The sequence below is a fragment of the Ambystoma mexicanum genome, chromosome 7q, assembly GCF_040938575.1.
Source record: "Ambystoma mexicanum isolate Mex_15411 chromosome 7q, UKY_AmexF1_1, whole genome shotgun sequence".
NCBI lineage: Eukaryota > Metazoa > Chordata > Amphibia > Caudata > Ambystomatidae > Ambystoma > Ambystoma mexicanum.
This window is the reverse complement of record NC_090941.1, coordinates 665409868-665426484: the sequence shown is the minus strand read 5'-3', so window position 1 is coordinate 665426484 and position 16617 is coordinate 665409868.

The window sequence follows — 16617 nt, the reverse complement described above, 5'->3', positions numbered from 1 at the left end:
AACCAATAAGGAAGTGTTAGAAACATAAAAGTAAAAACGGAGAAGGGCTGCATTGTGGTAAAGACGTCCGTGGACATGGAGGATTAGACAATCAGGTTTTCTGGTTGTGGTGTACAGGAAGACAGGGTAGCAAGAGTTATTTTTGTTTTGTGCAGTGGAGATGGCTATGGCTATGGCTCTGAATAAGAAGAGTGTCTGGATGGTGGGAGATTCTTGGATCCATTGGTTAAAGGTGTACTGTGAGCAGTGTGGATTACCTGCGAATCTTGGATTTGAAGAATTCCTAGTTTCCTGGTATGGAGTCCGATGAATAAAGTGGGCGGGATGGCTCCTGTTGCTCGAGAGTATGGTTACTTTGAAGCATCCACACATCATTATAGTTTAGTGTGGAGGCAACAGTTTGTGCTATGGCACCAGAATTTCCTTGCAGTTTGCTATGAAGGATACTTTTGCAAAGTTAATGGAACTGGTTTCATGTTCGAACATTGTTTTTCCTTGGATAGCTGAAAGACAAATGTGGAAACGTTCTAATTTACTTTGTCTACAAATCGAGAAAAACAAAGCTGTATGCGCTTTTTTGCAGGATGATAGAATTATATCTTTCACTATAAAAATATCAAGTTTGATATTGTTAACATTTTTCGAGGAGATGAAGTGCACTTGACAGATGTTGGAAATCAGATTTTTCTTTTTGAATATGCAAAATGCATTGAAAAAGTTTTTGTGAACACGTGAAATATGTAGTGAACTATTTTCTAGTAGTTGCAGTCAAAACGAAAAACAGATAAAAATTAGAAGCAGAGTTTGTGAAAGTTAGAAAAAATAATTAGGTACAGTAGAACATTTGTTATTTCAGTATATAAAATCCCCACTTATTTTTAATAAAAAGGTTCTTTTATACAGAGCCACCAGTTTTGAATGAAAAACAAGTTAATTTATTTTAATTCACCCTCCACCCCCCTGCATCTGGAATTTTCCAGGTATGCGTAGATGATTATGCACAAGCTGCAAAAGGTATTTTGATTGGTTATTTTTGTTCTATATTTTAATTGTGAAAGGTGGCTCCAAAAGGAACCTTTTTTGGGAGTATTTCAGGCTTTTATATCATGTTTGTATTTTATTTCTAGGAAAGGCAAGGAGGTAAGGTAGGGGAGAGAACGGAGGGAACTGAGGGAAAGGTCACCAACCACAGATATGGAGGGGCAGGTGGACAGGGGAAGAGGATGGGCCAGCCTTAGATAGGGAGCAGTGTTTCTCGTGCTCCTTGACCGAAGCCTTGAAAGCACTCCAAAACCACTACCCCCTGCAGAGCAGTGTGCCATGGTACAAACAGAAGACTGTGACCCTCGAAAGGTAAGGATCGACAGTGTCCTTTATGGCCTGCGAGGCAATGCAATACAAGAAATGAACCCATAGATGGAGGATGACATCATGTATATTTGTTTCTTTATAAATAATAACAAATGATTCAATCTTTTTTTACTTCAACACAGAGTTTTTAATAATATTGTATATCTAAAAAACACCCAATGGTGTAGGAATTATTTAAAACATAAAACAAGGTTTATACCTTTTTAAGATCCACAAAAAATCATTCAACCCTACATACCATTCATTTCACTTTATCAAACCAACATTCATACAAATACTATATAATCAATTAATTCGGTCATACTCCAATAGTCAAATATATTATTGATCAGTATTAGATCCTCTTATTACAATCTTCACATATGGATGACTGCCTGTATCAAATTAGGCAGTAAGTCGACACGTGTTTCAGGTTGTATTTTCTAGACTTTACTCAGTCCACTAAGTACACCAACCATTTTACAGAGCCACCAGTTTTGAATGAAAAACAAGTTAATTTGTTTTAATTCACCCTCCACCCCCCTGTACCTGGAATTTTCCAGGTATGCGCAGACGATTGTACACAAGCTGCAAAAGGTATTTTGATTGTTTTTTTTGTTCTATATTTTAATTGTGAAAGGTGGCTACAAAAGGAACCTTTTTGGGGAGTATTTCAGGCTTTTATATTAGGTTTGTATTTTCTTTCTAGGAAAAGCAAAGAGGTAAGGCGGAGAGTGTAGGGAGGGAAGTGAGGGAAAGGTCACCAACCACAGGTATGGATGGGCAGGTGGACAGGGCAAGAGGATGGGCCTGCCTTAGATAGGGAGAAGTGTTTCTCGTGCTCCTTGACCGAAGCCTTGAAAGCACTCCAAAACCGCTACCCCCTGCAGAGACGTGTGTCATAGTACAAACAGAAGAGTGTGACCCTCGAAAGGTAAGGATCGACAGTGTCCTGTATGGCCTGCGAGGCAGCCAGTAGCATCCTCTACCCCACAGGTGTACCCTGTGTGGTGGCAGGAGCGGTTGAGGAAGATGGGGTAGAGAAAGAGAGCCTACTTTTCCCTGAGAAAGGAACAGCCTTTCTCAGTGCACCCGGGGGTTGGAGCGAGTGTGGCGGCGCATGGAGGTGGTCCCAAAAGAGTACAGCCAAGGTTTTCCCCGACCGAGTAAGACCCTGCACTCAATGCATTTCACCTGGGCAGCCTGAGCTTTTGGTACACCCCCAATGGTGGTAAAAAACCACCACACCTGTGACTCTCTCTGGGTGCTGGAGGTAGGAACTTTCTCTACCTCATCTTCCTGCTCCTTGTCATCCTCCTCCATATCATTGCACCTGTTCCCCTGTTCAGGCCCTCCTGGTGGTGATGGTGGCCCCTGGGGAGGAAGAATGGCCATGAATGAAGCCATAGATGCAGGTTGGGGGTCTGCAAAGCAGGTGCTCTCTTTGGTGCTCTCCTGCATAGCCAGACTAAAAGTAATGGGTGGCGTGCCCTCAGAGGAACCGTCCACGGACCGCACAACTGTCCGCGGACTATCGATTCTAAAATTGCCTGGAAAGTTGTAAATAGTTGACAGATCAACTAAGAATGGATCTAGGAGATCTAGAAGGGTACACTTTCAACTTAAAACATCCTAGATTGGCGGAAAATGCAGTTTCAAACTGTCCTTGGTTCATGGGTGTGGTCACATGATGACGTCCGGGGATGTCCCCGGCCCTTACAGGTGTCCGCAGACCTCGGCGAGAGAGAGAGACGCCAGGCAAAGGGATGTCCCCAAATGAGCATCATGCGAGAACGGATGTGCCCGGAATAGGCGCAATGTCCGCGGACAGCCCATTGCGTAAAGGGACTCCCCGAACAGTTGTGTGGTCTGCGGACTATTAATTGTGGTTTAAAAAAAAAAGAATTTATGACAGAATAATATACAATTTATGTAAAGTATAAAAAATAAATGTATTTATGAAAGGGATGGGGTATCAGAATGTGAGAATTTGGAATTTCTACAAAATCATCAACAGTGAGAGAGGGAGAGAAGTTTCAACAAACATTCCTTGATTTATATTTTGTGAATATGATTGGGGTAATTGCCGGGGGCAAGGTGGACAGGTACAAGTAGGACAGTGATAATCAGCATTTTTAATATAATGATTTTTAACTTAATTTAGAAGTTCCTTAAAGTCATTGCTAAGTTCATCCAATTTTAAAGGCAAGATCACGATTTCACTGTGTACAGTTGGGGATTGGGATTGTCTTTCTGATTGTTGGAATTCTCCATAATTAATCTGTGGTGTAGTTTGTTCATGTAAACTATGTACTATAAGAAAAAAAGAAGAGATTATTATTTTTGGCATTTTTAATCTGGTGATATAAATAATAAAAAATGCAACCCTTGTGTAATGTTAAACGTGGAAAAAATAGCTAACAATTGAAGACTGACTACACTTGTGTTAGTACAAACTATACATATGAAGACCCACAATGCATACAAATCACAGGCACATACAGTATGGAAGAAAGAAACAACATCACCCGAAAATGAAAATAACATTAAAGTTCATCATCATGTACACAAAGAATTGTGTGTTTCAGGCCTGCTGTGTATATATCATCTTTTCGAATTTTCAAATGTTCACTGTTAATGAACAAAAACAACTGGCCTAGATATGTAATTGAATAAAAACAAGTGACCTAGGTATGTGATGTCATCAGTGATGTCACCAATGACATTTTTGATGACATCTTTGATGTCCTGGGTGTTAGTCGTAGCACTGCACGGTGGTGGTGCGATTTATGGTTGCAAAAAGTGCTCTTTCTATGGTTGAATTGTATTGTGGAGGTTGTGGCCAGTGGCGGGATTCTTGGGGGCATGGCCGGAAACTGGCCACTGGCCACACTGTTAGATTCGAGATTAGTGAAACAGGGGACCTTCTGGACAAGCCAGACCAATCACAGAGGCTTGGCAGGCGGTCATGACTAAGGGCCTCATTACGGGTCTGGCGGTAACCCTGTCGGCGATAGTCAGGCACCGACAATTCTGTTAATCCCCATTAGGACTTAATGGGAGTGGGGACCACGGAAGCACTGACACCGTTAATAACGGTGCCGGTGCTTCCGTGACGGCTTGCCTAGCATGGCCGCTTTGTCCACCAGGGTCTGCTGGTCCGGAAACAACAGTGCCAGTAGGTTTACTGGCACCCTTATTTCCGGACACACTTGTAATGGGGCCCTAAGTCTCAGGAGGGGTGAGAGTGATCAGAAGCCCACAATGAGCACATTCATTAAAGATACAACAGAATACTCGTAAATAGGTGTATATAAAAAATACATATAGATTTATGTTAGGCCAAATAAAACAACATGAATAACCAAATTAATAATGCAACAGTTACCACACAAGCATTTCACTATGTAACATATATAGAACTACTGTTGCCTAATGTGATAAAGGGGGAACGCATCCACAACCTTTAGCAGAATGGGGGTTAACACAAATTATGCATTAGGCAGTCTTTAGGATGGAAACCCTAACTTATTCAGTCGAGCCCTACGAAGTGGAGAGCCTTGTGCTCAATGTACAACAGTGCGTACAAAATGTTCAGTCGTGTGTAAAGCAGAGGCAGTGCCTTTTCAAGATGCTGGGATGGTTAGGTAAGGATCCTGAAGGGGGTAAAAAAAAATTCCAATCACCAAGGAAGGGTCTACCTTGCTGACAGAGCAGTTTCCGAGTTTCGGAACAGGCCAGGGAGCGCAGGCTATCCCAGCCAAAGAGAGGATCCAGAGAAACCCTTGTGCGTAAAAACAAATGGATGAGCTGGGGCCACCAGTAAATTATGCAAGTACTCAATGCTCCTTGCTCCAATCCAAACCAAACTATGCCAGTTTAGTCAAGGTCACCTGAGGTTGTAAATTCCACATTAACCTCTTGGATCCGGCTCTCATGTGCTGCGGGATGGGACAGTAGCCACAACTCCACCCAGGAAGGGCAGATGAAGAAATTTCTCGTGCAGCAGGACTCAGGGCACAGCAGAGAAGGCGGGAAAGTCACCCACAGTGACCGTCACTACAACGCAGTGACACAGGGACTACAAAGGCTTGCAGAGTGACACATTCTCCTAAATCATGACCATGAGGAGCTAGGCCTAAGAAATTTGGTAGGAGAGTATCGAGAACCATGAGCTAGGGATTCCCAATGTTTTGGTGGCGCTCCTATGCGATGACCCTGTACAGAGATGGTCAGTTCACTTGACGGCCCAGGAACCTTTCTGAGAAGGCTCTTTTGCCGGGATATCCAGAGACATTGAGAGTAGTTGTTCTCACTGCTCAAATTGGTCAAAGCGCCCTTGCAGGCCTTCTAAAGTTGAGAACAAAGCAGGGTCCGATGGGACAGCAGCAGGCTTAGGGTATCAATCCTTTCAGCTTGTCTTCGGAGGGTCCATGGGTCTGCTTCAGCTCACAGGATACTTGGCTCCTTCGGTAGTTTGGTATGAACCACTGTAGATCGACCTGCAATGGATGGGAAAGGCCCCATCTCTTATCCAAAGTTCGATGTGTGATTGAATCTGGACAACCAATGAAAGATCTACTCCCTTGCATGCATGCCATTCGTGGTCCAATCATGGTCCACGATGGTCCTCATGTATTCATGCACACCAGACACCCTGGTACCAGTGGTGTGGATTGGGACAAGACAGTCCCAACCATCTTCCTGGGCACTAGCACACGTGACATGTGAGAGCCCGCGAAAGATGCGCTTTTCGCAGGTGGCTGCCTGCCCAAATAAGGAAGTCCCGGGTCACCTCGACCTGTGGGAAGGCCAAGTGACAAGATGGCCAAAGGACAGAACAAAAGACTTTGTGGCACTGCCATTTTCGGCATTGGCCACGGTCATGAGCCCCCTGCAGTAAACGCGGTATGGTTAGCTAAAAACTAGTAAAAATACCAGAAAAGTAAACTGCTGCCACCAATTCATCCTAGGCACACTTGTACCCTCACCAAAATTCCTTAGCGGGTGTCTAGGGCCACACAACAAAAGGATCCCAGTGCACAGTACAGTAATGTACTTTGCACACTGATAAAAAAGTTACCAAGAAATGGCAACAAAGTAAAAGACTAAGGGAAACATAGTTTTCCAGTATTGACAGCCTGAACTACATGTCCGTTGCCCTATAACAAATGAGCCAAAGCCCATGGAAGCGCCGCTGAAGACTGTGCTCCACTGGAAAAAGTCAGGTCAGGATAGCCAAACAAAAGCAAAATGTTTGGGGGGTCCATAATATGGAGCAAAAATTGCATTCAGAGAAATATTTCCTAGCACCCCCCAGTTCAAGGACAGCAGGAACTAATCCACCCCTGGATGGGCCTCATGTTCAGGTCGGTTAAACACTCTGGATAACCCATCAGCACTGCTATGTTGGACACCTGGCCTGTGCTCAATGGTGAAGTCAAAGCCTTGCAGACTAATGGACCAACTGAGCAACTTTGGATTCTTTCCCTTCATGGTTATCAGCCACTTTAAGGGCTTATGGTCAATTTGCATATTGAAGTGGATCCCATAGAGGTAGGGCCTCAGCTTCCTTAGGGCCCACATGTCAGAGAAACATTCCTTCTCTACTGTGGACCACCTGAGCTCTCTGTCCTTATGCTGGCGGCTAATGATTCCAATTGGGTGTTCCTTGCCTTTCTCATGTAACTGTGATAGAACAGCACCTATCCCAGTGTCAGAGGCATCTGTTTGCACAATAAAAGGTTGCTGGGAGTCAGGGGCCATGAGAACAGGGGCCTGACACAGGAAGTCTTTTAATCCTTGGAAGGCCTTCTCACACCCCTCAGACCAAGAGATCTACTTGGGTTTCTTTGGAATAGTGAGAGCAGTCAGAGGGGCATCTATGGTCCCATAGTCTGCCATGAAATTCCTGTAATATCCAGTGAGGCCCAAAAAGGCTCTCACTTGGGTTTGGGTAGTGGGGTAGGCCAGTCTTGTACTGCTTGTACCTTACTGGGAAAGGCTGAATCCTCCTTCCACCAACCTCATGCCCATGGTAGTATACTGAGCCCTGACAAATTTGACACTTGCTGGCCTTTATGGTCAGGTGAGCCTTTTAAAGGGCTGGCAACATTATTCTTCGGTGTCTAACATGCTGTTCCCAGGTTGAACTGAAAACTGCAATATCATCCATATATGCCAAGCAGAAGTCATCCAAACCATTCAGAACATGATTAGCTAGCCTTTGAAAAGTGGCAGGTGCATTATTTAAGCCAAATGGTATTACCCTGAACTTGTAGAGCTCTTCTAGAGTTGAAAATGTTGTCTTCCCCTTGGCTTGTTCTGCAAGGGCAATTTGCCAATACCCTGCAGTGCGGTCAAACGTGCTGATGCGCTTGGAAGGACTAATGTAATGAGGCCCACTGTCTTTAGTGGGATGGCCTCAGGATATCTGGTGGCATGGGCAACCACCACCAGGATAACCCTGTTTCCAGAGGATGTTTGAGGGTCAAGGGGACCAACAATGTCAATCCCTACCCTCTCAAAGGGCACTCCCACCACAGGGAGTAGCACCAATGGAGCCTGGATTGTTGCACCACTTCTCCCAGAAATCTGCACAACTCCTACAATTACCTTCTATCTGGACCTCCATCTTGGGCAAGTAGAAATGCATGAATAACCTCTCCTTGGTCTTCTTGATTGCAAGATGACCTGCAAGGGGGACTTCAGGAGCCAATTGTAGGAGAAAGGGTCTTACTTGAAGGGGGATCACCAACCTCCTATGGTCTCCTTCAGTAGACTATGTGGGCTCATTATAAAAGAGCCCACCTTCCCAATAAATCCTATGTTTCCCAGGAGGTTCACCCTCAAGCAAGGCATAGGCCTGTCTCCTTAGGTCTTCTAAACATGGCACTCAAGTTGCCCCGTACTAAACTCATCCTTATCAGGACCAGCTTCAAACAACAAACCTTGGAGTTCAGGATGGTCATGGGGGTTGAAAATTTCAGGTAGCACCTCCTCCTCATCAGATCCAGGTGCTTGGCCAAATGCCTCCACCTCAGTGTTAGGTGAGTTAGGGGGACTATGTTCTTTCCCTCTTCTAGTTTCCATGACTCCCTTAGCCTTGGGCTTCCCTTTGGCTCTAGCTCAGCTTTGGACTTGGCCATGGCAGCCTTTGTTTGAGACCTTGTGCTGGGTCTGTCTGCTGTGTCCCCACAAGATCTAAGTCTCTGAGATCATTCCCCAGCAATACTCTCCCTGGGACTTGCCTCTGCACACTCACAGGTATCCTAACTTCTCCACCATTCACAGTTAGAGTCACAGGCATTACTGGGATCTTGAGAGGTGGGCCATCAGCTAACTTGGTGGGCATGAAGTGTGCTCTGGCAAGCTCATCTGGGTTTAACAATGTGGCATCTACCACAGTTCTGCTGGCCCCACTATCCCTGAGGGCAGGGGTGTCAAATCCATTCACTAGCACACTGTCTTTAAAGTAGTGCTTGGTATTGGTATTATCGGTATGGACACGTAATCCTCAGCTACTTTAGGTTGCCAGGATCCTAGAAAAACTAAGACTACTTCAGACTCTATCCCACAGGGTAAGGAATTTTAAGAGAAGGATGCCCCTGTGAGTATGAAGTCCTCCTCATGGGGGAAGGCCAGATTCACAAAGTGGACTCTCAGGGTTCTAACCTTACATCTGGGGTCCCCCTTCATGTGATCATTTGCTCCACAAGCCACACAAGATCCACTGGGTCTTGGAGCATAGCGAGGCTTACTGTAACCAGAGGTGTTCTTGGGAGGATTAGTCCCACTGCCCTGAAACTTGTCTCAGGACATACCCTTTTAAAACTTTTTGTGGCCCTTATGGGAGTAGGATTTTTCAGTAACCACACCCTCTTTCCCTTTCTGCTTCTTCCCTTACTCCTACTTTTCAGAAGCAGGTTTGTCCTTATGGGACACTCTGTGTGACACACATAAGTCAGCTGCAATGGCCAGCTTCTTTGAATCTATCTCCTTACAATCAGCCAAGTGCTGCTTAAGCTCAGGAGAACAGGACGCAACAATATGTTCAAGCATGACCAAATTATCCATACCCTCAAAGGTGGTGACCTTGTAACCTTCCACCCCACCAGTCCAGTTCTTCAAGGAATAAGTCACATAAGAAATCCAAGTATTACCGTCTGTCTTTTTATAACTTCTTGTCTTTTTATATTCTCTAAACCTGTTCAAGTATTGGGCAGGAGTCTTCCCAAACGTTAAGATTAGAGTCAGTGTTTGGCATCTCCATAATGGCACTGCAGCCAGAATGGGGTAGTCGACTGAGCAACCATGCAATCTTGTCAGCATCCACAACTTCATGTACTTCACATGCATACTCAAATGCAGTCAGCCAATTCCATGATGTTATTTTTGTCATCATACACACTGAGCAGGTCTTTGGGAAACATTGGATGAGAAGAGTTGGCAGCCCCATTACCAGACCCTCTAGAGGGGCCATTGGCAGCTTGCAGCTTAGCAAGCCGCAATTGGTGATCCCTGTCGTTTTGTCTCTCTGCCTTCCCTGAATCCAGCTTAGCAATGTTGAATTCAAGCTCTCTCTGCCTAAACAGCAGTTCTTTTCTCTTGCATTGCAACAGGGCCTCAGGGCCAGCAAGGGAGACTTGGGACTCTACATCATCTTCATCTACTGCATTCCCCTCTATGATGGCAGCAGCAGTTACTTCAGTACTATTACCGGGAGTAGCCCCAGCACCGTCTGCACTATCATAGGAGGGTAAAGCTAGAATCCTGCTTTCCTGACAATCAATGATCTTTTGAATCATTTCAGACTTGCTACCAGTGGCCGACAGGCCTCTTTCTGCACAAATCTTTCTCAATGTCTCAGACTTTGAAGCACCCAAAGTAATGTCAGCAATTGTTTCCATGATATAAGAATAGCAGGTGACTTACAATTTTATTTTAATTTTTTTTAAAATTTAAAATGCATATGGTTTATAACTTTAAACCTTACATTTATCAACAAAGAAAAATTCTCATTAAATTAGTTCATACAAAAAAGTTTAACAAATTAATCTGCATTTATCCGAGGCAAGGCAATTGTCTGTGACCAGGCATTAATTGTATCTGGATTCTTTGCCAGAAGCGGATAACCGCAGTTGTCATAGAAATGTTGTTTCCAGATAAGATGTGTGCCCATCGTTCTTCAGGGTCTATAGATTTATTGAATTTCATGAAGAGTGTGGCGACTGCAAGGCATTTGTCTGCCAAAGCTGGGCATTGCATAAATAAATGGTGTAGACTTTCAATAGTGTCATCCTCCTTGCAATACCTGCATGTTTGGTGTCGAAGGGTTTTCTGTGCACGTATCTCAAGGATTTGCTGTGTTGGAGGTACATTAAGACGCAGCCTCATGAAGGTGTATCTAATAAGGCGGTCAGGAAACAGCTTCAGATAATGAGGGATCACATTTAAGGCTGTTACTTCGGTGGTACAATTTAGCGTAAGTTTGTATCCGTTTTTCTCTTTTGTTGTTGATATCCAATCGAGTCTTTCAATTTGGAGTTTGGCTCTTTGTGGTCTACAGATTAGGGTTTCAAGTGAAATGCCATATCTTATCCTTTCTTGGTTAAGAAATTCCTTCCATTTATTCAGAGCCGTTATGTTGATATTTCCAGCGATTGGACAAAGAATATTCAAGGAGGGAAGCTGGTCGTTATTGTTTATTTTCCTGAGAAGATCTAGTCGTTTCCACCATATGATTAATTGGAGGCATTGGAGGCCAAGTTCGAATCAAATTCTAGATGCTGGAATACATTTTGGAATGGCTAAGACCTTTGTCCAAACGATTCGCTCCAACTGATCCCATACAGTTGTCGGTAGCTTTCTCATTGACTCTCTGCCATATGTCAAGATGGGTACAACTTTTTGCTTAAAGGAAATTATGATTGGTTTTGTGGAGTATTTCCCAAATGTTTTATGTAGTACTAAGCCCTGACGCGCTAGAGTATGTGCTTTACTTTTCAGGTGGTCAATCCATGGTTGTTCGATAGAGGATTTATTGAGCCAAACCCCTAGATATTTGATTGCTTGAATTTGCTCAATTTTTTCCTTATGTAGAAAGAATGATGGTGTTTTCTGGGAAGGGCCCTTTTGAGTGGTTAGTGACATGATCTTGGTTTTTCTGGTATGTATTTCCAACTGATTTGTATCCATATATTTTTGAATGTTATTCAGGGCCGTTTGCAGGCCTCTCAGTGTTTTGGCAAAGACTGCAATATCATCAGCATAAAAAATCATAGGAATTGATGTTGAGTTTAATTTAGGCGGGTTCATTTTTGGAGTAGTTATAGTCTCTTCAAAATCTGAAGTGTACAAATTGTACAGGGCCGCAGTCAGTGGGCAGCCTTGTTTAAGTCCATGCCAGGTTTTAATTGGTTGTGTGACAAGACCACTTTTGCTCAAACGGATCTGCATTTGTGTATTGGAATATAGCAACTTTATTGGTTCCAGTATGTTGTTTGGGCCGCCCCATTTTGATAATTTGTCCCATAAGATGTTTCTATTAATTTTATCAAAGGCGAGATGGAGGTCGATGAAGGCTGCATAGGTCGGAGTACTGGATCTGATGGTTTCATGTTTGAGCAGGTTTAAGATGAATAAGTTGATATTGGTCCCAACATTCTTAACGAAACCAGTTTGCCGGATGGCATGTCTGTTTGCTATGGTGGCCCAGTGGTTCAGTTTCAAAAGAAGGATGTTTGCAAAAACTTTGCCCAATGGGTCCAAAAGCGCAATGGGCCTGTAGTTTAGTGGATTCGCAGTTGGTCCTTGTTTGTGAATAGGGATTATTGTCGCTCTTTGCCATGAAGCAGGGATTTTTTGTGTGCGATTTATCAGATTTATCAGCGCGAATAGATGGCTGCAGAAAGCTGCCCATGTGTCAGGATTCTTTTTTATAATGGCATTTGATAAGCCATCCGGACCGGGGGCCCGAGATACATTTAGATGACGTATTGCATCATTTATATCCGCAAGCTCCCACTTGAACTACCATTTTGGTTGTAGGGTTGTTAATTCCTCGCAGCCGACCACGGGGCGTTTTTGATATAGATGGTTTTAGTGGGTGATCCAGCTTGTTTCAGGGACCTCGGAGATCATATGGTTGACTGTATTTGTTGTTTCATTCAGCAGTTTCCAGAGATCTCGTGTATTTCTCGTCCCCATAGCTCTTAACATGGTCTCTGCGTCATTTTGTTCGAGTGTATTCTTCGCATTTTTCAGCCAATTCTTGTAGCTTTCTTTTAGGTGTTAAATCTGAATATATTTAGTTGGATTTAGTTGTTTCTTTAGTTGCCTGATCTGAGATCTTAGGGCTTTTTTCATTAGTGCTATCATGCGGCTGTAGGCATGATGATGTTGTTTCTTTGGTTGATGTCCAGCAGTTGGACATTGATGGAAATTTCGTAGTATCCATTCGTAGTTTAATTTGGATTTGTCTATCATCATTGTACTGATGAATTTATCTGGGAGAGACTTTATTTCAGGTTGTGATAATTTCAATCTTGTTGCCCTAGAATTGACTTCCAACTCAGTTAATTGAAGTCGCAGTGATGGTTTTTTGCTGTTGGACCATGATCTGATCAAGATGCTGTCTTTTGTGGCAATATTTCCCATCCGGCGTATAGGCTCTTTGATGCTCCGTGAGCGATAAATATAGTCGATGATCCCAGAATCACATGGAACACCCAAGGCTCAGAGCGAGGTGGAATCTACTTTTGGCAGGCCACCCCGCCCGCTGCCCTGCCCCAAAACAAACATGCAAACAACACAGGACAGGAACCGCCCACAGCAGGAGGTGAGCTCTCAGTTCACTCCCTCCCAACCCCCCAGGACAATTTGTTACAATGTGTTGTTAAATCAAAGTGTGGCTGCCTCCTGGCACCATGCCAGGAGATGGCTGGGGTCACACACTGCCCAGCACAGACGCAGCTATTGTGTGCATTCATCAAAGGAAAGTTAACACTTTCTAAGTGTTAACTTTCTTTGAAAAATACCTGCTGCATCCCATCCGCTGTACGGCGGCGAGCAACTCAGAGCCATAAGTAATGTTACATTACCTAAGGTAACTTAAGTTACTTAATCACAAAAATTATGTTACATTCCAAATTGGCCCCAAGATGGCTTGTAAAGCTAGCCCCAGGCGATCTCAAGTCCAAATTGCATTCTGCCATGGGCAGAATGACCAACAGGGCAGTTTGCCTCTGGGTAAGGGTCCTGAAAGGGGTAGAAGAAGTTCCAATGGCCAGGGAAGGCTCTGCCCTCATGGACGAGCAGTGTCTGACTTTCAAAACAGGCCAGGAAGCGCGGGCTATGTCAGCCAAAGAGAGGATCCTGGGGAACCCTTGTGCGTAAAAACAAATGGATGAGCTAGGGGCAACTGGTAAATTAAGCACGTACTCACCGCCCCTTGCTCTAATCTAGACCAAGCTATGCCAGTTTAGTCAAGGTCATCTGAGGTTGTAAATTCCGCCTTTACTTTTCCGATCCGGATCTCAGGTGCTGCGGGACGGGACAATAGTCTGTGATGGCACAGTAGCCACAACTCTGCCGATGAAGGGAGGAGTAAGAAAATTCCAGTGCGGCAGGACTCAGGGCACAGCAGAGAAGGTGGAAAAGTCACCCACAGTGACCGTCACCACAACGCAGTGACGCAGGGACCACAAAGGCTTGCAGTGTGACACACTCTACTAATTTGTGACCCAGAACTGCTAGGCCTATAAAATATGGTGGGAGAGTGTCAAGAACCACAAGCTAGGGATTCCTAATGTTTCAAGTCCCAACTCAAAACGGCGGTGCTCCTATGCGATGTCCCGGGACAGAGCTGGTCCATTCACTGGACGGCCCAGGAACACTTCCGAGAAGGATCTTTTTACGGGAACTCATGAGACGCAAAAAGTAGTTCTTTCCACTACTCAAATGAGGCAAAACACCCCCCGCAGGCCTCCAAATTTTGAGAACAAAGCAGGGGTCCAACGGGACAGCAGCGGGCCGGGGTGACACACCTTCCAGCTCGTCTCCGGCGGGTCCACAGGTCTTCTTCAGCTCACAGGATACTTGGCTACTTCAGTAATTCGGCATACCCAGGGTAGATCGACCTGGAATGGATGCAAGGCCCCTTCCCTTATCCAAAGTTCGATGCGTGACTGAATCTGGAGAACCAATGGAAGATCTGCTCCCTTGCATGCAGCCGGTCGTGGTCCATTCATGGTTCACAGTGGTCCTCATGTATTCATGCACACCAGACATCCTGGCACCAGTAGTGTGGATTGGGACCAGACAGTCCCGACCCTCTTCCTGGGCACTAGCACATGTGGCATCCAAGAGCCCGCGAAAGATGCGGTTTTCGGGGTGGTTGCATGCCCAGATAAGGAAATACCGAGTCAGTTCGACCTGGGGGAAGGCTAATGGACAAGATGGCCAAAGGACAGAACAAAAGACTTGGTGGCACGGCCATTTTCGGCAATGGCTACAGTAATGAGCCATCTGTGGTAAATGTGGTATGGTTCTCTAAAAAGTAGTAAAAATACCTGAAAAGTAGACTGCCGCCACCAGTTCATCCTAGGCACACTTTTACACTCACCAGAAATTCCTTAGACGGTGTCTAGGGCCATAAAACAAAAGGACCCCCGTGCAGAGTACAGTAATGTACTTAGCGCACAGATAAAAAGTTACTAAGAAATGTCAAAAAAGTAAAAGACTAAGGGAAACATAGTTTCCCAGTACTGTCAGCCTGAAGGACATGTCAGTTTCCCCATAACAAATGAGCCAAAGCTCAGGGGATTGCAGCTGAAAGCTGTGCTCCAATGGAAAAAGTCAGGTTAGGATAGCCAAACAAAAGCAAAAGGTTTGGGGGGGTCCATAATATGAAGGGAAAATTGCATTCAGAGAAATCTTTCCAAACACACACATAATATAGTAATATTTTTATTACACAGCCTGCAGTAGCAGCCGTGTTATTATGGTTAAGTTGCTCAACTCATAGAAAGAGCATTTATTGGGTGGCTTATAACTTTGCCGCTGTGTGATGAATCCTTACCAAACTTTGCAAAACATGTATATAGCCACCTCAGAATGATTTTGTGAAGTTTGGTGCGGTTTCTTTCAGGGGGGAAAAGTTATAGGGGGGGTCCCAAAAATGTTGGAATCATAATAGACATAATGGAAAAAACATTTTGCTTGCACCTACAGCGCAAACCGGTGTATGTATTTTTTACTGAATTTGCGCGCAGAGCGGCACATTAGTTTTGAAAGCATGGTTCTGCAAATAGTAATTATAGGTGCTATCGGGGGAAGTATACAGTATTTGTAATATGGTGGAATTGTATAATTGAAGTGTATATGGTCTTTGTGATCATAGTACAATTGAAGATAGTGCTTCTGGAATCTGTAGTTGTTTCTTTGTGAAGAAAAAAAATGGGATAATACTGGGTAATATTAGTTAGTTGTGAATGGTGGTAAAGCTGGAATCTCTGGTTCTTTTTCTGGGGAAAAATAACAGTATAATTTGTTAAATAAAATAGCTTAAAATCTTTAATTGCATATGATTGTACGTTTTTGACCTTCATAAATAGCACATTCAATGTACTATGTTTGGTACAACCTTAGTTTGTGGTACACGGTTGTTGTATTAACATGAAATAATAAATGGGTGATTGGGAGAAAGAAATTCATAGTGCATTAAAAAAAACCCTACTGTATTTACATACAGTTTTTGGCATTTACATAGTTTTAAGGAATATATATGTAACAGACTATATGTGTGTGGTAGTATGGATATATTATGTAAGTGTGATAGAACGTTTGTTTGAAGTGTGTTGTAATTAAAGGTATGCTTAAAGTAGTAAGATATCCGTTGGCGTGTTCTTACTATATTGAATTTTAGAAGTATTGTATACAAATAACTATATTTATGTGATGGGTAATACAGTATTGATAGTAGAATGTGCTGAGCACTGCTGGTGTTAGTGAGTAAGGGAGTGGTGGTGTGATGGAATAAGTAGGAACCAGTTGATGTTTTGAGGAAAACAGTGGTTGTTATAATGGTGTGATTTCGTGCATAGGTATGAGGGTTGTGTGGGTGTAATTAAAAAGAAGTGAGGAAGTGTGTGTATGTGTGCTAATGTGCGTTGGTGATAGTGGTATAGAAGAGTAAAGAAATGAAATTGTAGAAAGAGTGTGAATGCTGTAGTTGTAATGTGTTGCACTGTTTTTAAAGACGAGGGA